At 51.1% G+C, this 23,882-nt stretch overlaps 15 non-coding genes across 15 annotated transcripts; all 15 read left to right on the top strand.

The window, feature by feature from the left end:
* Positions 1-46: 46 nt before the first annotated feature.
* Positions 47-130, top strand: Trnal-uaa (transfer RNA leucine (anticodon UAA)). Its single transcript has one exon. It is a non-coding gene; the product is annotated as a tRNA-Leu (tRNA).
* Positions 131-1,703: 1,573 nt separating this feature from the next.
* On the top strand, positions 1,704-1,787 carry Trnal-uaa (transfer RNA leucine (anticodon UAA)). The gene has a single exon. It is a non-coding gene; the product is annotated as a tRNA-Leu (tRNA).
* Positions 1,788-3,360: 1,573 nt separating this feature from the next.
* Positions 3,361-3,444, top strand: Trnal-uaa (transfer RNA leucine (anticodon UAA)). The gene has a single exon. It is a non-coding gene; the product is annotated as a tRNA-Leu (tRNA).
* A 1,573-nt stretch (positions 3,445-5,017) lies between these two features.
* Trnal-uaa (transfer RNA leucine (anticodon UAA)) lies at positions 5,018-5,101 on the top strand. The gene has a single exon. It is a non-coding gene; the product is annotated as a tRNA-Leu (tRNA).
* Positions 5,102-6,674: 1,573 nt separating this feature from the next.
* On the top strand, positions 6,675-6,758 carry Trnal-uaa (transfer RNA leucine (anticodon UAA)). Its single transcript has one exon. It is a non-coding gene; the product is annotated as a tRNA-Leu (tRNA).
* A 1,573-nt stretch (positions 6,759-8,331) lies between these two features.
* Trnal-uaa (transfer RNA leucine (anticodon UAA)) lies at positions 8,332-8,415 on the top strand. The gene has a single exon. It is a non-coding gene; the product is annotated as a tRNA-Leu (tRNA).
* Positions 8,416-9,988: 1,573 nt separating this feature from the next.
* Trnal-uaa (transfer RNA leucine (anticodon UAA)) lies at positions 9,989-10,072 on the top strand. The gene has a single exon. It is a non-coding gene; the product is annotated as a tRNA-Leu (tRNA).
* Positions 10,073-11,645: 1,573 nt separating this feature from the next.
* Trnal-uaa (transfer RNA leucine (anticodon UAA)) lies at positions 11,646-11,729 on the top strand. The gene has a single exon. It is a non-coding gene; the product is annotated as a tRNA-Leu (tRNA).
* Positions 11,730-13,302: 1,573 nt separating this feature from the next.
* Positions 13,303-13,386, top strand: Trnal-uaa (transfer RNA leucine (anticodon UAA)). The gene has a single exon. It is a non-coding gene; the product is annotated as a tRNA-Leu (tRNA).
* Positions 13,387-14,959: 1,573 nt separating this feature from the next.
* On the top strand, positions 14,960-15,043 carry Trnal-uaa (transfer RNA leucine (anticodon UAA)). Its single transcript has one exon. It is a non-coding gene; the product is annotated as a tRNA-Leu (tRNA).
* Positions 15,044-16,616: 1,573 nt separating this feature from the next.
* Trnal-uaa (transfer RNA leucine (anticodon UAA)) lies at positions 16,617-16,700 on the top strand. The gene has a single exon. It is a non-coding gene; the product is annotated as a tRNA-Leu (tRNA).
* Positions 16,701-18,273: 1,573 nt separating this feature from the next.
* Positions 18,274-18,357, top strand: Trnal-uaa (transfer RNA leucine (anticodon UAA)). Its single transcript has one exon. It is a non-coding gene; the product is annotated as a tRNA-Leu (tRNA).
* A 1,561-nt stretch (positions 18,358-19,918) lies between these two features.
* Positions 19,919-20,002, top strand: Trnal-uaa (transfer RNA leucine (anticodon UAA)). The gene has a single exon. It is a non-coding gene; the product is annotated as a tRNA-Leu (tRNA).
* Positions 20,003-21,575: 1,573 nt separating this feature from the next.
* Positions 21,576-21,659, top strand: Trnal-uaa (transfer RNA leucine (anticodon UAA)). The gene has a single exon. It is a non-coding gene; the product is annotated as a tRNA-Leu (tRNA).
* Positions 21,660-23,232: 1,573 nt separating this feature from the next.
* Trnal-uaa (transfer RNA leucine (anticodon UAA)) lies at positions 23,233-23,316 on the top strand. Its single transcript has one exon. It is a non-coding gene; the product is annotated as a tRNA-Leu (tRNA).
* The last annotated feature ends 566 nt before the right edge of the window (positions 23,317-23,882 follow it).

Raw genomic sequence — 23,882 nt, 5'->3', positions numbered from 1 at the left:
TGAGATCTTGATAGACATGGAAGTCACTGGAGCGGTTGTGTCGTACGTCAGATTGGCCGAGCGGTCTAAGGCGCCAGATTTAAGCTCTGGTTCCCGTAAGGGAGCGTGGGTTCGAACCCCACATCTGACAATGCATTTTAAACATTCTGAAGCTAACGTACTCCCTTGATGTTATAGAACAAGAAAATTACGCAGAAACACGCCGTGGAGATTTTACTAGAGACGACAGTGACAGCAGTGCAGGCGTCACACGTCCGATAGCCCGAGCGGTCGAAAACAAATAGCGGAACATATTTTTCTCGTGCCGAGTTTTAGCTCTTCTCACGGACGTTTCCGTGGTCGTTGTGTTGTGGCTCAGGGCTATTCCATTTTCCTTCCCCAAAAGGCAACGCGAGAGACTGTCAGGCAAATCCCAAATGATCTGTACACGGACTAGGACGTCCGCACGTCTGGCAACAGTCTCGCCAACTTGTATGCCGTGCCAACGACACGGGTTCATGTCCGATCACCGAAATTAGGCAGCGTTGGCCGTGGTTAGTACTCAGGTAGGTGACGAACTAGGAAGTCCGCGTGCTGTTGGTTTCTTCAGTTTTGCCTTTTTCCTTAGTTTTTGGTGCTGCTGTGCGCTAATGGTACGGTCCAGCACGCTGACCCCCTCCTTGCTCTCGGTACGCAAAGGCGCGAACATGCGGCCACAGTCAAATGAAAGGGGCCGTTGTGTGTTTGTCGATGTGGCCTCTCGCAGGCGTTTGTAGCGCGTGTCCTGTACATATACGCCCATTTGCAAGCGTCAGCTTTCGCGTCAGCCGAGCAAAGTCGAGACAAGTCGACACAGGGGGACACACGATGCTGTGAATCGTAATCCGCACTAGCCTACGAGGGGCAAAGGGAAACCATTGGTACCGTTGAAAACACTCTCCTGAGTAAAGGAGACAACTTCCGTGCGATGTCCGGGTTTCGAACCCGGAGCAGCTACTTGGGAAGCAACCATGCTGACCGACACACCACCACCGCCCTCTGCTACGCGCTGCTTGCGCCGTGATGTGTCGCCTTCCCTCCTGGCGCCAGAGGCCGAAGGCGATAGCGCTGTAGGCGCTCAACGCCGGTTGCAAGGCGAGCTCCACTGAACCCGTTTTCCTGGTGCTGCTAGGGCGACAAACTGTAACTAGGCGCAGAAGTGACTTTCTCTGATAAATCGGCCCTTTAATGCACATCAGGGCGAACACGAAAGTTCTAATATGAAGTACTCACTGACGATCCAAAGACGTTTCAGTATGTATGCGTCGGTACCACCGGGGCAGTGCCTAAGTATTGTAAAGTGAAGGTCGACAGTTAGAGCCTCACATGAAGTATTTCATTGGCTTCCCACGAGTGCGTAATGCACAGCGTGGCTGTTGCTAGGAAACGGTCTTATTCGCCGTTCGTTAATATCTAGTTTTCTTTGCATCAATGTGAAAATGTTCCTATTACTAAATAAAGTTTTGCTAGTTACAGTTCAAACTGGAAGCGACGGAAGAAAGCGGTCCAACGCGCCACATTGGTTCCCGAAAGGGAGGGTGCGTTTCCTACGCCACATCTGATGTTGCGTCTTACATATTCTTAAACTGACATAATTCCTTCCTACCGAAAAAAGAAACAGATTTCGGAGTGAGGTTCCTGAGATCTTGATAGACATGGAAGTCACTGGAGCGGTTGTGTCGTACGTCAGATTGGCCGAGCGGTCTAAGGCGCCAGATTTAAGCTCTGGTTCCCGTAAGGGAGCGTGGGTTCGAACCCCACATCTGACAATGCATTTTAAACATTCTGAAGCTAACGTACTCCCTTGATGTTATAGAACAAGAAAATTACGCAGAAACACGCCGTGGAGATTTTACTAGAGACGACAGTGACAGCAGTGCAGGCGTCACACGTCCGATAGCCCGAGCGGTCGAAAACAAATAGCGGAACATATTTTTCTCGTGCCGAGTTTTAGCTCTTCTCACGGACGTTTCCGTGGTCGTTGTGTTGTGGCTCAGGGCTATTCCATTTTCCTTCCCCAAAAGGCAACGCGAGAGACTGTCAGGCAAATCCCAAATGATCTGTACACGGACTAGGACGTCCGCACGTCTGGCAACAGTCTCGCCAACTTGTATGCCGTGCCAACGACACGGGTTCATGTCCGATCACCGAAATTAGGCAGCGTTGGCCGTGGTTAGTACTCAGGTAGGTGACGAACTAGGAAGTCCGCGTGCTGTTGGTTTCTTCAGTTTTGCCTTTTTCCTTAGTTTTTGGTGCTGCTGTGCGCTAATGGTACGGTCCAGCACGCTGACCCCCTCCTTGCTCTCGGTACGCAAAGGCGCGAACATGCGGCCACAGTCAAATGAAAGGGGCCGTTGTGTGTTTGTCGATGTGGCCTCTCGCAGGCGTTTGTAGCGCGTGTCCTGTACATATACGCCCATTTGCAAGCGTCAGCTTTCGCGTCAGCCGAGCAAAGTCGAGACAAGTCGACACAGGGGGACACACGATGCTGTGAATCGTAATCCGCACTAGCCTACGAGGGGCAAAGGGAAACCATTGGTACCGTTGAAAACACTCTCCTGAGTAAAGGAGACAACTTCCGTGCGATGTCCGGGTTTCGAACCCGGAGCAGCTACTTGGGAAGCAACCATGCTGACCGACACACCACCACCGCCCTCTGCTACGCGCTGCTTGCGCCGTGATGTGTCGCCTTCCCTCCTGGCGCCAGAGGCCGAAGGCGATAGCGCTGTAGGCGCTCAACGCCGGTTGCAAGGCGAGCTCCACTGAACCCGTTTTCCTGGTGCTGCTAGGGCGACAAACTGTAACTAGGCGCAGAAGTGACTTTCTCTGATAAATCGGCCCTTTAATGCACATCAGGGCGAACACGAAAGTTCTAATATGAAGTACTCACTGACGATCCAAAGACGTTTCAGTACGTATGCGTCGGTACCACCGGGGCAGTGCCTAAGTATTGTAAAGTGAAGGTCGACAGTTAGAGCCTCACATGAAGTATTTCATTGGCTTCCCACGAGTGCGTAATGCACAGCGTGGCTGTTGCTAGGAAACGGTCTTATTCGCCGTTCGTTAATATCTAGTTTTCTTTGCATCAATGTGAAAATGTTCCTATTACTAAATAAAGTTTTGCTAGTTACAGTTCAAACTGGAAGCGACGGAAGAAAGCGGTCCAACGCGCCACATTGGTTCCCGAAAGGGAGGGTGCGTTTCCTACGCCACATCTGATGTTGCGTCTTACATATTCTTAAACTGACATAATTCCTTCCTACCGAAAAAAGAAACAGATTTCGGAGTGAGGTTCCTGAGATCTTGATAGACATGGAAGTCACTGGAGCGGTTGTGTCGTACGTCAGATTGGCCGAGCGGTCTAAGGCGCCAGATTTAAGCTCTGGTTCCCGTAAGGGAGCGTGGGTTCGAACCCCACATCTGACAATGCATTTTAAACATTCTGAAGCTAACGTACTCCCTTGATGTTATAGAACAAGAAAATTACGCAGAAACACGCCGTGGAGATTTTACTAGAGACGACAGTGACAGCAGTGCAGGCGTCACACGTCCGATAGCCCGAGCGGTCGAAAACAAATAGCGGAACATATTTTTCTCGTGCCGAGTTTTAGCTCTTCTCACGGACGTTTCCGTGGTCGTTGTGTTGTGGCTCAGGGCTATTCCATTTTCCTTCCCCAAAAGGCAACGCGAGAGACTGTCAGGCAAATCCCAAATGATCTGTACACGGACTAGGACGTCCGCACGTCTGGCAACAGTCTCGCCAACTTGTATGCCGTGCCAACGACACGGGTTCATGTCCGATCACCGAAATTAGGCAGCGTTGGCCGTGGTTAGTACTCAGGTAGGTGACGAACTAGGAAGTCCGCGTGCTGTTGGTTTCTTCAGTTTTGCCTTTTTCCTTAGTTTTTGGTGCTGCTGTGCGCTAATGGTACGGTCCAGCACGCTGACCCCCTCCTTGCTCTCGGTACGCAAAGGCGCGAACATGCGGCCACAGTCAAATGAAAGGGGCCGTTGTGTGTTTGTCGATGTGGCCTCTCGCAGGCGTTTGTAGCGCGTGTCCTGTACATATACGCCCATTTGCAAGCGTCAGCTTTCGCGTCAGCCGAGCAAAGTCGAGACAAGTCGACACAGGGGGACACACGATGCTGTGAATCGTAATCCGCACTAGCCTACGAGGGGCAAAGGGAAACCATTGGTACCGTTGAAAACACTCTCCTGAGTAAAGGAGACAACTTCCGTGCGATGTCCGGGTTTCGAACCCGGAGCAGCTACTTGGGAAGCAACCATGCTGACCGACACACCACCACCGCCCTCTGCTACGCGCTGCTTGCGCCGTGATGTGTCGCCTTCCCTCCTGGCGCCAGAGGCCGAAGGCGATAGCGCTGTAGGCGCTCAACGCCGGTTGCAAGGCGAGCTCCACTGAACCCGTTTTCCTGGTGCTGCTAGGGCGACAAACTGTAACTAGGCGCAGAACTGACTTTCTCTGATAAATCGGCCCTTTAATGCACATCAGGGCGAACACGAAAGTTCTAATATGAAGTACTCACTGACGATCCAAAGACGTTTCAGTACGTATGCGTCGGTACCACCGGGGCAGTGCCTAAGTATTGTAAAGTGAAGGTCGACAGTTAGAGCCTCACATGAAGTATTTCATTGGCTTCCCACGAGTGCGTAATGCACAGCGTGGCTGTTGCTAGGAAACGGTCTTATTCGCCGTTCGTTAATATCTAGTTTTCTTTGCATCAATGTGAAAATGTTCCTATTACTAAATAAAGTTTTGCTAGTTACAGTTCAAACTGGAAGCGACGGAAGAAAGCGGTCCAACGCGCCACATTGGTTCCCGAAAGGGAGGGTGCGTTTCCTACGCCACATCTGATGTTGCGTCTTACATATTCTTAAACTGACATAATTCCTTCCTACCGAAAAAAGAAACAGATTTCGGAGTGAGGTTCCTGAGATCTTGATAGACATGGAAGTCACTGGAGCGGTTGTGTCGTACGTCAGATTGGCCGAGCGGTCTAAGGCGCCAGATTTAAGCTCTGGTTCCCGTAAGGGAGCGTGGGTTCGAACCCCACATCTGACAATGCATTTTAAACATTCTGAAGCTAACGTACTCCCTTGATGTTATAGAACAAGAAAATTACGCAGAAACACGCCGTGGAGATTTTACTAGAGACGACAGTGACAGCAGTGCAGGCGTCACACGTCCGATAGCCCGAGCGGTCGAAAACAAATAGCGGAACATATTTTTCTCGTGCCGAGTTTTAGCTCTTCTCACGGACGTTTCCGTGGTCGTTGTGTTGTGGCTCAGGGCTATTCCATTTTCCTTCCCCAAAAGGCAACGCGAGAGACTGTCAGGCAAATCCCAAATGATCTGTACACGGACTAGGACGTCCGCACGTCTGGCAACAGTCTCGCCAACTTGTATGCCGTGCCAACGACACGGGTTCATGTCCGATCACCGAAATTAGGCAGCGTTGGCCGTGGTTAGTACTCAGGTAGGTGACGAACTAGGAAGTCCGCGTGCTGTTGGTTTCTTCAGTTTTGCCTTTTTCCTTAGTTTTTGGTGCTGCTGTGCGCTAATGGTACGGTCCAGCACGCTGACCCCCTCCTTGCTCTCGGTACGCAAAGGCGCGAACATGCGGCCACAGTCAAATGAAAGGGGCCGTTGTGTGTTTGTCGATGTGGCCTCTCGCAGGCGTTTGTAGCGCGTGTCCTGTACATATACGCCCATTTGCAAGCGTCAGCTTTCGCGTCAGCCGAGCAAAGTCGAGACAAGTCGACACAGGGGGACACACGATGCTGTGAATCGTAATCCGCACTAGCCTACGAGGGGCAAAGGGAAACCATTGGTACCGTTGAAAACACTCTCCTGAGTAAAGGAGACAACTTCCGTGCGATGTCCGGGTTTCGAACCCGGAGCAGCTACTTGGGAAGCAACCATGCTGACCGACACACCACCACCGCCTTCTGCTACGCGCTGCTTGCGCCGTGATGTGTCGCCTTCCCTCCTGGCGCCAGAGGCCGAAGGCGATAGCGCTGTAGGCGCTCAACGCCGGTTGCAAGGCGAGCTCCACTGAACCCGTTTTCCTGGTGCTGCTAGGGCGACAAACTGTAACTAGGCGCAGAAGTGACTTTCTCTGATAAATCGGCCCTTTAATGCACATCAGGGCGAACACGAAAGTTCTAATATGAAGTACTCACTGACGATCCAAAGACGTTTCAGTATGTATGCGTCGGTACCACCGGGGCAGTGCCTAAGTATTGTAAAGTGAAGGTCGACAGTTAGAGCCTCACATGAAGTATTTCATTGGCTTCCCACGAGTGCGTAATGCACAGCGTGGCTGTTGCTAGGAAACGGTCTTATTCGCCGTTCGTTAATATCTAGTTTTCTTTGCATCAATGTGAAAATGTTCCTATTACTAAATAAAGTTTTGCTAGTTACAGTTCAAACTGGAAGCGACGGAAGAAAGCGGTCCAACGCGCCACATTGGTTCCCGAAAGGGAGGGTGCGTTTCCTACGCCACATCTGATGTTGCGTCTTACATATTCTTAAACTGACATAATTCCTTCCTACCGAAAAAAGAAACAGATTTCGGAGTGAGGTTCCTGAGATCTTGATAGACATGGAAGTCACTGGAGCGGTTGTGTCGTACGTCAGATTGGCCGAGCGGTCTAAGGCGCCAGATTTAAGCTCTGGTTCCCGTAAGGGAGCGTGGGTTCGAACCCCACATCTGACAATGCATTTTAAACATTCTGAAGCTAACGTACTCCCTTGATGTTATAGAACAAGAAAATTACGCAGAAACACGCCGTGGAGATTTTACTAGAGACGACAGTGACATCAGTGCAGGCGTCACACGTCCGATAGCCCGAGCGGTCGAAAACAAATAGCGGAACATATTTTTCTCGTGCCGAGTTTTAGCTCTTCTCACGGACGTTTCCGTGGTCGTTGTGTTGTGGCTCAGGGCTATTCCATTTTCCTTCCCCAAAAGGCAACGCGAGAGACTGTCAGGCAAATCCCAAATGATCTGTACACGGACTAGGACGTCCGCACGTCTGGCAACAGTCTCGCCAACTTGTATGCCGTGCCAACGACACGGGTTCATGTCCGATCACCGAAATTAGGCAGCGTTGGCCGTGGTTAGTACTCAGGTAGGTGACGAACTAGGAAGTCCGCGTGCTGTTGGTTTCTTCAGTTTTGCCTTTTTCCTTAGTTTTTGGTGCTGCTGTGCGCTAATGGTACGGTCCAGCACGCTGACCCCCTCCTTGCTCTCGGTACGCAAAGGCGCGAACATGCGGCCACAGTCAAATGAAAGGGGCCGTTGTGTGTTTGTCGATGTGGCCTCTCGCAGGCGTTTGTAGCGCGTGTCCTGTACATATACGCCCATTTGCAAGCGTCAGCTTTCGCGTCAGCCGAGCAAAGTCGAGACAAGTCGACACAGGGGGACACACGATGCTGTGAATCGTAATCCGCACTAGCCTACGAGGGGCAAAGGGAAACCATTGGTACCGTTGAAAACACTCTCCTGAGTAAAGGAGACAACTTCCGTGCGATGTCCGGGTTTCGAACCCGGAGCAGCTACTTGGGAAGCAACCATGCTGACCGACACACCACCACCGCCTTCTGCTACGCGCTGCTTGCGCCGTGATGTGTCGCCTTCCCTCCTGGCGCCAGAGGCCGAAGGCGATAGCGCTGTAGGCGCTCAACGCCGGTTGCAAGGCGAGCTCCACTGAACCCGTTTTCCTGGTGCTGCTAGGGCGACAAACTGTAACTAGGCGCAGAAGTGACTTTCTCTGATAAATCGGCCCTTTAATGCACATCAGGGCGAACACGAAAGTTCTAATATGAAGTACTCACTGACGATCCAAAGACGTTTCAGTATGTATGCGTCGGTACCACCGGGGCAGTGCCTAAGTATTGTAAAGTGAAGGTCGACAGTTAGAGCCTCACATGAAGTATTTCATTGGCTTCCCACGAGTGCGTAATGCACAGCGTGGCTGTTGCTAGGAAACGGTCTTATTCGCCGTTCGTTAATATCTAGTTTTCTTTGCATCAATGTGAAAATGTTCCTATTACTAAATAAAGTTTTGCTAGTTACAGTTCAAACTGGAAGCGACGGAAGAAAGCGGTCCAACGCGCCACATTGGTTCCCGAAAGGGAGGGTGCGTTTCCTACGCCACATCTGATGTTGCGTCTTACATATTCTTAAACTGACATAATTCCTTCCTACCGAAAAAAGAAACAGATTTCGGAGTGAGGTTCCTGAGATCTTGATAGACATGGAAGTCACTGGAGCGGTTGTGTCGTACGTCAGATTGGCCGAGCGGTCTAAGGCGCCAGATTTAAGCTCTGGTTCCCGTAAGGGAGCGTGGGTTCGAACCCCACATCTGACAATGCATTTTAAACATTCTGAAGCTAACGTACTCCCTTGATGTTATAGAACAAGAAAATTACGCAGAAACACGCCGTGGAGATTTTACTAGAGACGACAGTGACATCAGTGCAGGCGTCACACGTCCGATAGCCCGAGCGGTCGAAAACAAATAGCGGAACATATTTTTCTCGTGCCGAGTTTTAGCTCTTCTCACGGACGTTTCCGTGGTCGTTGTGTTGTGGCTCAGGGCTATTCCATTTTCCTTCCCCAAAAGGCAACGCGAGAGACTGTCAGGCAAATCCCAAATGATCTGTACACGGACTAGGACGTCCGCACGTCTGGCAACAGTCTCGCCAACTTGTATGCCGTGCCAACGACACGGGTTCATGTCCGATCACCGAAATTAGGCAGCGTTGGCCGTGGTTAGTACTCAGGTAGGTGACGAACTAGGAAGTCCGCGTGCTGTTGGTTTCTTCAGTTTTGCCTTTTTCCTTAGTTTTTGGTGCTGCTGTGCGCTAATGGTACGGTCCAGCACGCTGACCCCCTCCTTGCTCTCGGTACGCAAAGGCGCGAACATGCGGCCACAGTCAAATGAAAGGGGCCGTTGTGTGTTTGTCGATGTGGCCTCTCGCAGGCGTTTGTAGCGCGTGTCCTGTACATATACGCCCATTTGCAAGCGTCAGCTTTCGCGTCAGCCGAGCAAAGTCGAGACAAGTCGACACAGGGGGACACACGATGCTGTGAATCGTAATCCGCACTAGCCTACGAGGGGCAAAGGGAAACCATTGGTACCGTTGAAAACACTCTCCTGAGTAAAGGAGACAACTTCCGTGCGATGTCCGGGTTTCGAACCCGGAGCAGCTACTTGGGAAGCAACCATGCTGACCGACACACCACCACCGCCTTCTGCTACGCGCTGCTTGCGCCGTGATGTGTCGCCTTCCCTCCTGGCGCCAGAGGCCGAAGGCGATAGCGCTGTAGGCGCTCAACGCCGGTTGCAAGGCGAGCTCCACTGAACCCGTTTTCCTGGTGCTGCTAGGGCGACAAACTGTAACTAGGCGCAGAAGTGACTTTCTCTGATAAATCGGCCCTTTAATGCACATCAGGGCGAACACGAAAGTTCTAATATGAAGTACTCACTGACGATCCAAAGACGTTTCAGTATGTATGCGTCGGTACCACCGGGGCAGTGCCTAAGTATTGTAAAGTGAAGGTCGACAGTTAGAGCCTCACATGAAGTATTTCATTGGCTTCCCACGAGTGCGTAATGCACAGCGTGGCTGTTGCTAGGAAACGGTCTTATTCGCCGTTCGTTAATATCTAGTTTTCTTTGCATCAATGTGAAAATGTTCCTATTACTAAATAAAGTTTTGCTAGTTACAGTTCAAACTGGAAGCGACGGAAGAAAGCGGTCCAACGCGCCACATTGGTTCCCGAAAGGGAGGGTGCGTTTCCTACGCCACATCTGATGTTGCGTCTTACATATTCTTAAACTGACATAATTCCTTCCTACCGAAAAAAGAAACAGATTTCGGAGTGAGGTTCCTGAGATCTTGATAGACATGGAAGTCACTGGAGCGGTTGTGTCGTACGTCAGATTGGCCGAGCGGTCTAAGGCGCCAGATTTAAGCTCTGGTTCCCGTAAGGGAGCGTGGGTTCGAACCCCACATCTGACAATGCATTTTAAACATTCTGAAGCTAACGTACTCCCTTGATGTTATAGAACAAGAAAATTACGCAGAAACACGCCGTGGAGATTTTACTAGAGACGACAGTGACAGCAGTGCAGGCGTCACACGTCCGATAGCCCGAGCGGTCGAAAACAAATAGCGGAACATATTTTTCTCGTGCCGAGTTTTAGCTCTTCTCACGGACGTTTCCGTGGTCGTTGTGTTGTGGCTCAGGGCTATTCCATTTTCCTTCCCCAAAAGGCAACGCGAGAGACTGTCAGGCAAATCCCAAATGATCTGTACACGGACTAGGACGTCCGCACGTCTGGCAACAGTCTCGCCAACTTGTATGCCGTGCCAACGACACGGGTTCATGTCCGATCACCGAAATTAGGCAGCGTTGGCCGTGGTTAGTACTCAGGTAGGTGACGAACTAGGAAGTCCGCGTGCTGTTGGTTTCTTCAGTTTTGCCTTTTTCCTTAGTTTTTGGTGCTGCTGTGCGCTAATGGTACGGTCCAGCACGCTGACCCCCTCCTTGCTCTCGGTACGCAAAGGCGCGAACATGCGGCCACAGTCAAATGAAAGGGGCCGTTGTGTGTTTGTCGATGTGGCCTCTCGCAGGCGTTTGTAGCGCGTGTCCTGTACATATACGCCCATTTGCAAGCGTCAGCTTTCGCGTCAGCCGAGCAAAGTCGAGACAAGTCGACACAGGGGGACACACGATGCTGTGAATCGTAATCCGCACTAGCCTACGAGGGGCAAAGGGAAACCATTGGTACCGTTGAAAACACTCTCCTGAGTAAAGGAGACAACTTCCGTGCGATGTCCGGGTTTCGAACCCGGAGCAGCTACTTGGGAAGCAACCATGCTGACCGACACACCACCACCGCCTTCTGCTACGCGCTGCTTGCGCCGTGATGTGTCGCCTTCCCTCCTGGCGCCAGAGGCCGAAGGCGATAGCGCTGTAGGCGCTCAACGCCGGTTGCAAGGCGAGCTCCACTGAACCCGTTTTCCTGGTGCTGCTAGGGCGACAAACTGTAACTAGGCGCAGAAGTGACTTTCTCTGATAAATCGGCCCTTTAATGCACATCAGGGCGAACACGAAAGTTCTAATATGAAGTACTCACTGACGATCCAAAGACGTTTCAGTATGTATGCGTCGGTACCACCGGGGCAGTGCCTAAGTATTGTAAAGTGAAGGTCGACAGTTAGAGCCTCACATGAAGTATTTCATTGGCTTCCCACGAGTGCGTAATGCACAGCGTGGCTGTTGCTAGGAAACGGTCTTATTCGCCGTTCGTTAATATCTAGTTTTCTTTGCATCAATGTGAAAATGTTCCTATTACTAAATAAAGTTTTGCTAGTTACAGTTCAAACTGGAAGCGACGGAAGAAAGCGGTCCAACGCGCCACATTGGTTCCCGAAAGGGAGGGTGCGTTTCCTACGCCACATCTGATGTTGCGTCTTACATATTCTTAAACTGACATAATTCCTTCCTACCGAAAAAAGAAACAGATTTCGGAGTGAGGTTCCTGAGATCTTGATAGACATGGAAGTCACTGGAGCGGTTGTGTCGTACGTCAGATTGGCCGAGCGGTCTAAGGCGCCAGATTTAAGCTCTGGTTCCCGTAAGGGAGCGTGGGTTCGAACCCCACATCTGACAATGCATTTTAAACATTCTGAAGCTAACGTACTCCCTTGATGTTATAGAACAAGAAAATTACGCAGAAACACGCCGTGGAGATTTTACTAGAGACGACAGTGACAGCAGTGCAGGCGTCACACGTCCGATAGCCCGAGCGGTCGAAAACAAATAGCGGAACATATTTTTCTCGTGCCGAGTTTTAGCTCTTCTCACGGACGTTTCCGTGGTCGTTGTGTTGTGGCTCAGGGCTATTCCATTTTCCTTCCCCAAAAGGCAACGCGAGAGACTGTCAGGCAAATCCCAAATGATCTGTACACGGACTAGGACGTCCGCACGTCTGGCAACAGTCTCGCCAACTTGTATGCCGTGCCAACGACACGGGTTCATGTCCGATCACCGAAATTAGGCAGCGTTGGCCGTGGTTAGTACTCAGGTAGGTGACGAACTAGGAAGTCCGCGTGCTGTTGGTTTCTTCAGTTTTGCCTTTTTCCTTAGTTTTTGGTGCTGCTGTGCGCTAATGGTACGGTCCAGCACGCTGACCCCCTCCTTGCTCTCGGTACGCAAAGGCGCGAACATGCGGCCACAGTCAAATGAAAGGGGCCGTTGTGTGTTTGTCGATGTGGCCTCTCGCAGGCGTTTGTAGCGCGTGTCCTGTACATATACGCCCATTTGCAAGCGTCAGCTTTCGCGTCAGCCGAGCAAAGTCGAGACAAGTCGACACAGGGGGACACACGATGCTGTGAATCGTAATCCGCACTAGCCTACGAGGGGCAAAGGGAAACCATTGGTACCGTTGAAAACACTCTCCTGAGTAAAGGAGACAACTTCCGTGCGATGTCCGGGTTTCGAACCCGGAGCAGCTACTTGGGAAGCAACCATGCTGACCGACACACCACCACCGCCTTCTGCTACGCGCTGCTTGCGCCGTGATGTGTCGCCTTCCCTCCTGGCGCCAGAGGCCGAAGGCGATAGCGCTGTAGGCGCTCAACGCCGGTTGCAAGGCGAGCTCCACTGAACCCGTTTTCCTGGTGCTGCTAGGGCGACAAACTGTAACTAGGCGCAGAAGTGACTTTCTCTGATAAATCGGCCCTTTAATGCACATCAGGGCGAACACGAAAGTTCTAATATGAAGTACTCACTGACGATCCAAAGACGTTTCAGTATGTATGCGTCGGTACCACCGGGGCAGTGCCTAAGTATTGTAAAGTGAAGGTCGACAGTTAGAGCCTCACATGAAGTATTTCATTGGCTTCCCACGAGTGCGTAATGCACAGCGTGGCTGTTGCTAGGAAACGGTCTTATTCGCCGTTCGTTAATATCTAGTTTTCTTTGCATCAATGTGAAAATGTTCCTATTACTAAATAAAGTTTTGCTAGTTACAGTTCAAACTGGAAGCGACGGAAGAAAGCGGTCCAACGCGCCACATTGGTTCCCGAAAGGGAGGGTGCGTTTCCTACGCCACATCTGATGTTGCGTCTTACATATTCTTAAACTGACATAATTCCTTCCTACCGAAAAAAGAAACAGATTTCGGAGTGAGGTTCCTGAGATCTTGATAGACATGGAAGTCACTGGAGCGGTTGTGTCGTACGTCAGATTGGCCGAGCGGTCTAAGGCGCCAGATTTAAGCTCTGGTTCCCGTAAGGGAGCGTGGGTTCGAACCCCACATCTGACAATGCATTTTAAACATTCTGAAGCTAACGTACTCCCTTGATGTTATAGAACAAGAAAATTACGCAGAAACACGCCGTGGAGATTTTACTAGAGACGACAGTGACAGCAGTGCAGGCGTCACACGTCCGATAGCCCGAGCGGTCGAAAACAAATAGCGGAACATATTTTTCTCGTGCCGAGTTTTAGCTCTTCTCACGGACGTTTCCGTGGTCGTTGTGTTGTGGCTCAGGGCTATTCCATTTTCCTTCCCCAAAAGGCAACGCGAGAGACTGTCAGGCAAATCCCAAATGATCTGTACACGGACTAGGACGTCCGCACGTCTGGCAACAGTCTCGCCAACTTGTATGCCGTGCCAACGACACGGGTTCATGTCCGATCACCGAAATTAGGCAGCGTTGGCCGTGGTTAGTACTCAGGTAGGTGACGAACTAGGAAGTCCGCGTGCTGTTGGTTTCTTCAGTTTTGCCTTTTTCCTTAGTTTTTGGTGCTGCTGTGCGCTAATGGTACGGTCCAGCACGCTGACCCCCTCCTTGCTCTCGGTACGCAAAGGCGCGAACATGCGGCCACAGTCAAATGAAAGGGGCCGTTGTGTGTTTGTCGATGTGGCCTCTCGCAGGCGTTTGTAGCGCGTGTCCTGTACATATACGCCCATTTGCAAGCGTCAGCTTTCGCGTCAGCCGAGCAAAGTCGAGACAAGTCGACACAGGGGGACACACGATGCTGTGAATCGTAATCCGCACTAGCCTACGAGGGGCAAAGGGAAACCATTGGTACCGTTGAAAACACTCTCCTGAGTAAAGGAGACAACTTCCGTGCGATGTCCGGGTTTCGAACCCGGAGCAGCTACTTGGGAAGCAACCATGCTGACCGACACACCACCACCGCCTTCTGCTACGCGCTGCTTGCGCCGTGATGTGTCGCCTTCCCTCCTGGCGCCAGAGGCCGAAGGCGATAGCGCTGTAGGCGCTCAACGCCGGTTGCAAGGCGAGCTCCACTGAACCCGTTTTCCTGGTGCTGCTAGGGCGACAAACTGTAACTAGGCGCAGAACTGACTTTCTCTGATAAATCGGCCCTTTAATGCACATCAGGGCGAACACGAAAGTTCTAATATGAAGTACTCACTGACGATCCAAAGACGTTTCAGTATGTATGCGTCGGTACCACCGGGGCAGTGCCTAAGTATTGTAAAGTGAAGGTCGACAGTTAGAGCCTCACATGAAGTATTTCATTGGCTTCCCACGAGTGCGTAATGCACAGCGTGGCTGTTGCTAGGAAACGGTCTTATTCGCCGTTCGTTAATATCTAGTTTTCTTTGCATCAATGTGAAAATGTTCCTATTACTAAATAAAGTTTTGCTAGTTACAGTTCAAACTGGAAGCGACGGAAGAAAGCGGTCCAACGCGCCACATTGGTTCCCGAAAGGGAGGGTGCGTTTCCTACGCCACATCTGATGTTGCGTCTTACATATTCTTAAACTGACATAATTCCTTCCTACCGAAAAAAGAAACAGATTTCGGAGTGAGGTTCCTGAGATCTTGATAGACATGGAAGTCACTGGAGCGGTTGTGTCGTACGTCAGATTGGCCGAGCGGTCTAAGGCGCCAGATTTAAGCTCTGGTTCCCGTAAGGGAGCGTGGGTTCGAACCCCACATCTGACAATGCATTTTAAACATTCTGAAGCTAACGTACTCCCTTGATGTTATAGAACAAGAAAATTACGCAGAAACACGCCGTGGAGATTTTACTAGAGACGACAGTGACAGCAGTGCAGGCGTCACACGTCCGATAGCCCGAGCGGTCGAAAACAAATAGCGGAACATATTTTTCTCGTGCCGAGTTTTAGCTCTTCTCACGGACGTTTCCGTGGTCGTTGTGTTGTGGCTCAGGGCTATTCCATTTTCCTTCCCCAAAAGGCAACGCGAGAGACTGTCAGGCAAATCCCAAATGATCTGTACACGGACTAGGACGTCCGCACGTCTGGCAACAGTCTCGCCAACTTGTATGCCGTGCCAACGACACGGGTTCATGTCCGATCACCGAAATTAGGCAGCGTTGGCCGTGGTTAGTACTCAGGTAGGTGACGAACTAGGAAGTCCGCGTGCTGTTGGTTTCTTCAGTTTTGCCTTTTTCCTTAGTTTTTGGTGCTGCTGTGCGCTAATGGTACGGTCCAGCACGCTGACCCCCTCCTTGCTCTCGGTACGCAAAGGCGCGAACATGCGGCCACAGTCAAATGAAAGGGGCCGTTGTGTGTTTGTCGATGTGGCCTCTCGCAGGCGTTTGTAGCGCGTGTCCTGTACATATACGCCCATTTGCAAGCGTCAGCTTTCGCGTCAGCCGAGCAAAGTCGAGACAAGTCGACACAGGGGGACACACGATGCTGTGAATCGTAATCCGCACTAGCCTACGAGGGGCAAAGGGAAACCATTGGTACCGTTGAAAACACTCTCCTGAGTAAAGGAGACAACTTCCGTGCGATGTCCGGGTTTCGAACCCGGAGCAGCTACTTGGGAAGCAACCATGCTGACCGACACACCACCACCGCCTTCTGCTACGCGCTGCTTGCGCCGTGATGTGTCGCCTTCCCTCCTGGCGCCAGAGGCCGAAGGCGATAGCGCTGTAGGCGCTCAACGCCGGTTGCAAGGCGAGCTCCACTGAACCCGTTTTCCTGGTGCTGCTAGGGCGACAAACTGTAACTAGGCGCAGAACTGACTTTCTCTGATAAATCGGCCCTTTAATGCACATCAGGGCGAACACGAAAGTTCTAATATGAAGTACTCACTGACGATCCAAAGACGTTTCAGTATGTATGCGTCGGTACCACCGGGGCAGTGCCTAAGTATTGTAAAGTGAAGGTCGACAGTTAGAGCCTCACATGAAGTATTTCATTGGCTTCCCACGAGTGCGTAATGCACAGCGTGGCTGTTGCTAGGAAACGGTCTTATTCGCCGTTCGTTAATATCTAGTTTTCTTTGCATCAATGTGAAAATGTTCCTATTACTAAATAAAGTTTTGCTAGTTACAGTTCAAACTGGAAGCGACGGAAGAAAGCGGTCCAACGCGCCACATTGGTTCCCGAAAGGGAGGGTGCGTTTCCTACGCCACATCTGATGTTGCGTCTTACATATTCTTAAACTGACATAATTCCTTCCTACCGAAAAAAGAAACAGATTTCGGAGTGAGGTTCCTGAGATCTTGATAGACATGGAAGTCACTGGAGCGGTTGTGTCGTACGTCAGATTGGCCGAGCGGTCTAAGGCGCCAGATTTAAGCTCTGGTTCCCGTAAGGGAGCGTGGGTTCGAACCCCACATCTGACAATGCATTTTAAACATTCTGAAGCTAACGTACTCCCTTGATGTTATAGAACAAGAAAATTACGCAGAAACACGCCGTGGAGATTTTACTAGAGACGACAGTGACAGCAGTGCAGGCGTCACACGTCCGATAGCCCGAGCGGTCGAAAACAAATAGCGGAACATATTTTTCTCGTGCCGAGTTTTAGCTCTTCTCACGGACGTTTCCGTGGTCGTTGTGTTGTGGCTCAGGGCTATTCCATTTTCCTTCCCCAAAAGGCAACGCGAGAGACTGTCAGGCAAATCCCAAATGATCTGTACACGGACTAGGACGTCCGCACGTCTGGCAACAGTCTCGCCAACTTGTATGCCGTGCCAACGACACGGGTTCATGTCCGATCACCGAAATTAGGCAGCGTTGGCCGTGGTTAGTACTCAGGTAGGTGACGAACTAGGAAGTCCGCGTGCTGTTGGTTTCTTCAGTTTTGCCTTTTTCCTTAGTTTTTGGTGCTGCTGTGCGCTAATGGTACGGTCCAGCACGCTGACCCCCTCCTTGCTCTCGGTACGCAAAGGCGCGAACATGCGGCCACAGTCAAATGAAAGGGGCCGTTGTGTGTTTGTCGATGTGGCCTCTCGCAGGCGTTTGTAGCGCGTGTCCTGTACATATACGCCCATTTGCAAGCGTCAGCTTTCGCGTCAGCCGAGCAAAGTCGAGACAAGTCGACACAGGGGGACACACGATGCTGTGAATCGTAATCCGCACTAGCCTACGAGGGGCAAAGGGAAACCATTGGTACCGTTGAAAACACTCTCCTGAGTAAAGGAGACAACTTCCGTGCGATGTCCGGGTTTCGAACCCGGAGCAGCTACTTGGGAAGCAACCATGCTGACCGACACACCACCACCGCCTTCTGCTACGCGCTGCTTGCGCCGTGATGTGTCGCCTTCCCTCCTGGCGCCAGAGGCCGAAGGCGATAGCGCTGTAGGCGCTCAACGCCGGTTGCAAGGCGAGCTCCACTGAACCCGTTTTCCTGGTGCTGCTAGGGCGACAAACTGTAACTAGGCGCAGAACTGACTTTCTCTGATAAATCGGCCCTTTAATGCACATCAGGGCGAACACGAAAGTTCTAATATGAAGTACTCACTGACGATCCAAAGACGTTTCAGTATGTATGCGTCGGTACCACCGGGGCAGTGCCTAAGTATTGTAAAGTGAAGGTCGACAGTTAGAGCCTCACATGAAGTATTTCATTGGCTTCCCACGAGTGCGTAATGCACAGCGTGGCTGTTGCTAGGAAACGGTCTTATTCGCCGTTCGTTAATATCTAGTTTTCTTTGCATCAATGTGAAAATGTTCCTATTACTAAATAAAGTTTTGCTAGTTACAGTTCAAACTGGAAGCGACGGAAGAAAGCGGTCCAACGCGCCACATTGGTTCCCGAAAGGGAGGGTGCGTTTCCTACGCCACATCTGATGTTGCGTCTTACATATTCTTAAACTGACATAATTCCTTCCTACCGAAAAAAGAAACAGATTTCGGAGTGAGGTTCCTGAGATCTTGATAGACATGGAAGTCACTGGAGCGGTTGTGTCGTACGTCAGATTGGCCGAGCGGTCTAAGGCGCCAGATTTAAGCTCTGGTTCCCGTAAGGGAGCGTGGGTTCGAACCCCACATCTGACAATGCATTTTAAACATTCTGAAGCTAACGTACTCCCTTGATGTTATAGAACAAGAAAATTACGCAGAAACACGCCGTGGAGATTTTACTAGAGACGACAGTGACAGCAGTGCAGGCGTCACACGTCCGATAGCCCGAGCGGTCGAAAACAAATAGCGGAACATATTTTTCTCGTGCCGAGTTTTAGCTCTTCTCACGGACGTTTCCGTGGTCGTTGTGTTGTGGCTCAGGGCTATTCCATTTTCCTTCCCCAAAAGGCAACGCGAGAGACTGTCAGGCAAATCCCAAATGATCTGTACACGGACTAGGACGTCCGCACGTCTGGCAACAGTCTCGCCAACTTGTATGCCGTGCCAACGACACGGGTTCATGTCCGATCACCGAAATTAGGCAGCGTTGGCCGTGGTTAGTACTCAGGTAGGTGACGAACTAGGAAGTCCGCGTGCTGTTGGTTTCTTCAGTTTTGCCTTTTTCCTTAGTTTTTGGTGCTGCTGTGCGGTAATGGTACGGTCCAGCACGCTGACCCCCTCCTTGCTCTCGGTACGCAAAGGCGCGAACATGCGGCCACAGTCAAATGAAAGGGGCCGTTGTGTGTTTGTCGATGTGGCCTCTCGCAGGCGTTTGTAGCGCGTGTCCTGTACATATACGCCCATTTGCAAGCGTCAGCCGAGCAAAGTCGAGACAAGTCGACACAGGGGGACACACGATGCTGTGAATCGTAATCCGCACTAGCCTACGAGGGGCAAAGGGAAACCATTGGTACCGTTGAAAACACTCTCCTGAGTAAAGGAGACAACTTCCGTGCGATGTCCGGGTTTCGAACCCGGAGCAGCTACTTGGGAAGCAACCATGCTGACCGACACACCACCACCGCCTTCTGCTACGCGCTGCTTGCGCCGTGATGTGTCGCCTTCCCTCCTGGCGCCAGAGGCCGAAGGCGATAGCGCTGTAGGCGCTCAACGCCGGTTGCAAGGCGAGCTCCACTGAACCCGTTTTCCTGGTGCTGCTAGGGCGACAAACTGTAACTAGGCGCAGAACTGACTTTCTCTGATAAATCGGCCCTTTAATGCACATCAGGGCGAACACGAAAGTTCTAATATGAAGTACTCACTGACGATCCAAAGACGTTTCAGTATGTATGCGTCGGTACCACCGGGCAGTTGCCTAAGTATTGTAAAGTGAAGGTCGACAGTTAGAGCCTCACATGAAGTATTTCATTGGCTTCCCACGAGTGCGTAATGCACAGCGTGGCTGTTGCTAGGAAACGGTCTTATTCGCCGTTCGTTAATATCTAGTTTTCTTTGCATCAATGTGAAAATGTTCCTATTACTAAATAAAGTTTTGCTAGTTACAGTTCAAACTGGAAGCGACGGAAGAAAGCGGTCCAACGCGCCACATTGGTTCCCGAAAGGGAGGGTGCGTTTCCTACGCCACATCTGATGTTGCGTCTTACATATTCTTAAACTGACATAATTCCTTCCTACCGAAAAAAGAAACAGATTTCGGAGTGAGGTTCCTGAGATCTTGATAGACATGGAAGTCACTGGAGCGGTTGTGTCGTACGTCAGATTGGCCGAGCGGTCTAAGGCGCCAGATTTAAGCTCTGGTTCCCGTAAGGGAGCGTGGGTTCGAACCCCACATCTGACAATGCATTTTAAACATTCTGAAGCTAACGTACTCCCTTGATGTTATAGAACAAGAAAATTACGCAGAAACACGCCGTGGAGATTTTACTAGAGACGACAGTGACAGCAGTGCAGGCGTCACACGTCCGATAGCCCGAGCGGTCGAAAACAAATAGCGGAACATATTTTTCTCGTGCCGAGTTTTAGCTCTTCTCACGGACGTTTCCGTGGTCGTTGTGTTGTGGCTCAGGGCTATTCCATTTTCCTTCCCCAAAAGGCAACGCGAGAGACTGTCAGGCAAATCCCAAATGATCTGTACACGGACTAGGACGTCCGCACGTCTGGCAACAGTCTCGCCAACTTGTATGCCGTGCCAACGACACGGGTTCATGTCCGATCACCGAAATTAGGCAGCGTTGGCCGTGGTTAGTACTCAGGTAGGTGACGAACTAGGAAGTCCGCGTGCTGTTGGTTTCTTCAGTTTTGCCTTTTTCCTTAGTTTTTGGTGCTGCTGTGCGCTAATGGTACGGTCCAGCACGCTGACCCCCTCCTTGCTCTCGGTACGCAAAGGCGCGAACATGCGGCCACAGTCAAATGAAAGGGGCCGTTGTGTGTTTGTCGATGTGGCCTCTCGCAGGCGTTTGTAGCGCGTGTCCTGTACATATACGCCCATTTGCAAGCGTCAGCTTTCGCGTCAGCCGAGCAAAGTCGAGACAAGTCGACACAGGGGGACACACGATGCTGTGAATCGTAATCCGCACTAGCCTACGAGGGGCAAAGGGAAACCATTGGTACCGTTGAAAACACTCTCCTGAGTAAAGGAGACAACTTCCGTGCGATGTCCGGGTTTCGAACCCGGAGCAGCTACTTGGGAAGCAACCATGCTGACCGACACACCACCACCGCCTTCTGCTACGCGCTGCTTGCGCCGTGATGTGTCGCCTTCCCTCCTGGCGCCAGAGGCCGAAGGCGATAGCGCTGTAGGCGCTCAACGCCGGTTGCAAGGCGAGCTCCACTGAACCCGTTTTCCTGGTGCTGCTAGGGCGACAAACTGTAACTAGGCGCAGAACTGACTTTCTCTGATAAATCGGCCCTTTAATGCACATCAGGGCGAACACGAAAGTTCTAATATGAAGTACTCACTGACGATCCAAAGACGTTTCAGTATGTATGCGTCGGTACCACCGGGGCAGTGCCTAAGTATTGTAAAGTGAAGGTCGACAGTTAGAGCCTCACATGAAGTATTTCATTGGCTTCCCACGAGTGCGTAATGCACAGCGTGGCTGTTGCTAGGAAACGGTCTTATTCGCCGTTCGTTAATATCTAGTTTTCTTTGCATCAATGTGAAAATGTTCCTATTACTAAATAAAGTTTTGCTAGTTACAGTTCAAACTGGAAGCGACGGAAGAAAGCGGTCCAACGCGCCACATTGGTTCCCGAAAGGGAGGGTGCGTTTCCTACGCCACATCTGATGTTGCGTCTTACATATTCTTAAACTGACATAATTCCTTCCTACCGAAAAAAGAAACAGATTTCGGAGTGAGGTTCCTGAGATCTTGATAGACATGGAAGTCACTGGAGCGGTTGTGTCGTACGTCAGATTGGCCGAGCGGTCTAAGGCGCCAGATTTAAGCTCTGGTTCCCGTAAGGGAGCGTGGGTTCGAACCCCACATCTGACAATGCATTTTAAACATTCTGAAGCTAACGTACTCCCTTGATGTTATAGAACAAGAAAATTACGCAGAAACACGCCGTGGAGATTTTACTAGAGACGACAGTGACAGCAGTGCAGGCGTCACACGTCCGATAGCCCGAGCGGTCGAAAACAAATAGCGGAACATATTTTTCTCGTGCCGAGTTTTAGCTCTTCTCACGGACGTTTCCGTGGTCGTTGTGTTGTGGCTCAGGGCTATTCCATTTTCCTTCCCCAAAAGGCAACGCGAGAGACTGTCAGGCAAATCCCAAATGATCTGTACACGGACTAGGACGTCCGCACGTCTGGCAACAGTCTCGCCAACTTGTATGCCGTGCCAACGACACGGGTTCATGTCCGATCACCGAAATTAGGCAGCGTTGGCCGTGGTTAGTACTCAGGTAGGTGACGAACTAGGAAGTCCGCGTGCTGTTGGTTTCTTCAGTTTTGCCTTTTTCCTTAGTTTTTGGTGCTGCTGTGCGCTAATGGTACGGTCCAGCACGCTGACCCCCTCCTTGCTCTCGGTACGCAAAGGCGCGAACATGCGGCCACAGTCAAATGAAAGGGGCCGTTGTGTGTTTGTCGATGTGGCCTCTCGCAGGCGTTTGTAGCGCGTGTCCTGTACATATACGCCCATTTGCAAGCGTCAGCTTTCGCGTCAGCCGAGCAAAGTCGAGACAAGTCGACACAGGGGGACACACGATGCTGTGAATCGTAATCCGCACTAGCCTACGAGGGGCAAAGGGAAACCATTGGTACCGTTGAAAACACTCTCCTGAGTAAAGGAGACAACTTCCGTGCGATGTCCGGGTTTCGAACCCGGAGCAGCTACTTGGGAAGCAACCATGCTGACCGACACACCACCACCGCCTTCTGCTACGCGCTGCTTGCGCCGTGATGTGTCGCCTTCCCTCCTGGCGCCAGAGGCCGAAGGCGATAGCGCTGTAGGCGCTCAACGCCGGTTGCAAGGCGAGCTCCACTGAACCCGTTTTCCTGGTGCTGCTAGGGCGACAAACTGTAACTAGGCGCAGAACTGACTTTCTCTGATAAATCGGCCCTTTAATGCACATCAGGGCGAACACGAAAGTTCTAATATGAAGTACTCACTGACGATCCAAAGACGTTTCAGTATGTATGCGTCGGTACCACCGGGGCAGTGCCTAAGTATTGTAAAGTGAAGGTCGACAGTTAGAGCCTCACATGAAGTATTTCATTGGCTTCCCACGAGTGCGTAATGCACAGCGTGGCTGTTGCTAGGAAACGGTCTTATTCGCCGTTCGTTAATATCTAGTTTTCTTTGCATCAATGTGAAAATGTTCCTATTACTAAATAAAGTTTTGCTAGTTACAGTTCAAACTGGAAGCGACGGAAGAAAGCGGTCCAACGCGCCACATTGGTTCCCGAAAGGGAGGGTGCGTTTCCTACGCCACATCTGATGTTGCGTCTTACATATTCTTAAACTGACATAATTCCTTCCTACCGAAAAAAGAAACAGATTTCGGAGTGAGGTTCCTGAGATCTTGATAGACATGGAAGTCACTGGAGCGGTTGTGTCGTACGTCAGATTGGCCGAGCGGTCTAAGGCGCCAGATTTAAGCTCTGGTTCCCGTAAGGGAGCGTGGGTTCGAACCCCACATCTGACAATGCATTTTAAACATTCTGAAGCTAACGTACTCCCTTGATGTTATAGAACAAGAAAATTACGCAGAAACACGCCGTGGAGATTTTACTAGAGACGACAGTGACAGCAGTGCAGGCGTCACACGTCCGATAGCCCGAGCGGTCGAAAACAAATAGCGGAACATATTTTTCTCGTGCCGAGTTTTAGCTCTTCTCACGGACGTTTCCGTGGTCGTTGTGTTGTGGCTCAGGGCTATTCCATTTTCCTTCCCCAAAAGGCAACGCGAGAGACTGTCAGGCAAATCCCAAATGATCTGTACACGGACTAGGACGTCCGCACGTCTGGCAACAGTCTCGCCAACTTGTATGCCGTGCCAACGACACGGGTTCATGTCCGATCACCGAAATTAGGCAGCGTTGGCCGTGGTTAGTACTCAGGTAGGTGACGAACTAGGAAGTCCGCGTGCTGTTGGTTTCTTCAGTTTTGCCTTTTTCCTTAGTTTTTGGTGCTGCTGTGCGCTAATGGTACGGTCCAGCACGCTGACCCCCTCCTTGCTCTCGGTACGCAAAGGCGCGAACATGCGGCCAC

Source organism: Schistocerca cancellata, unplaced genomic scaffold (assembly GCF_023864275.1).
Source record: "Schistocerca cancellata isolate TAMUIC-IGC-003103 unplaced genomic scaffold, iqSchCanc2.1 HiC_scaffold_835, whole genome shotgun sequence".
Classification (NCBI taxonomy): domain Eukaryota; kingdom Metazoa; phylum Arthropoda; class Insecta; order Orthoptera; family Acrididae; genus Schistocerca; species Schistocerca cancellata.
This window is presented reverse-complemented; position numbering and strand designations above follow the sequence as displayed.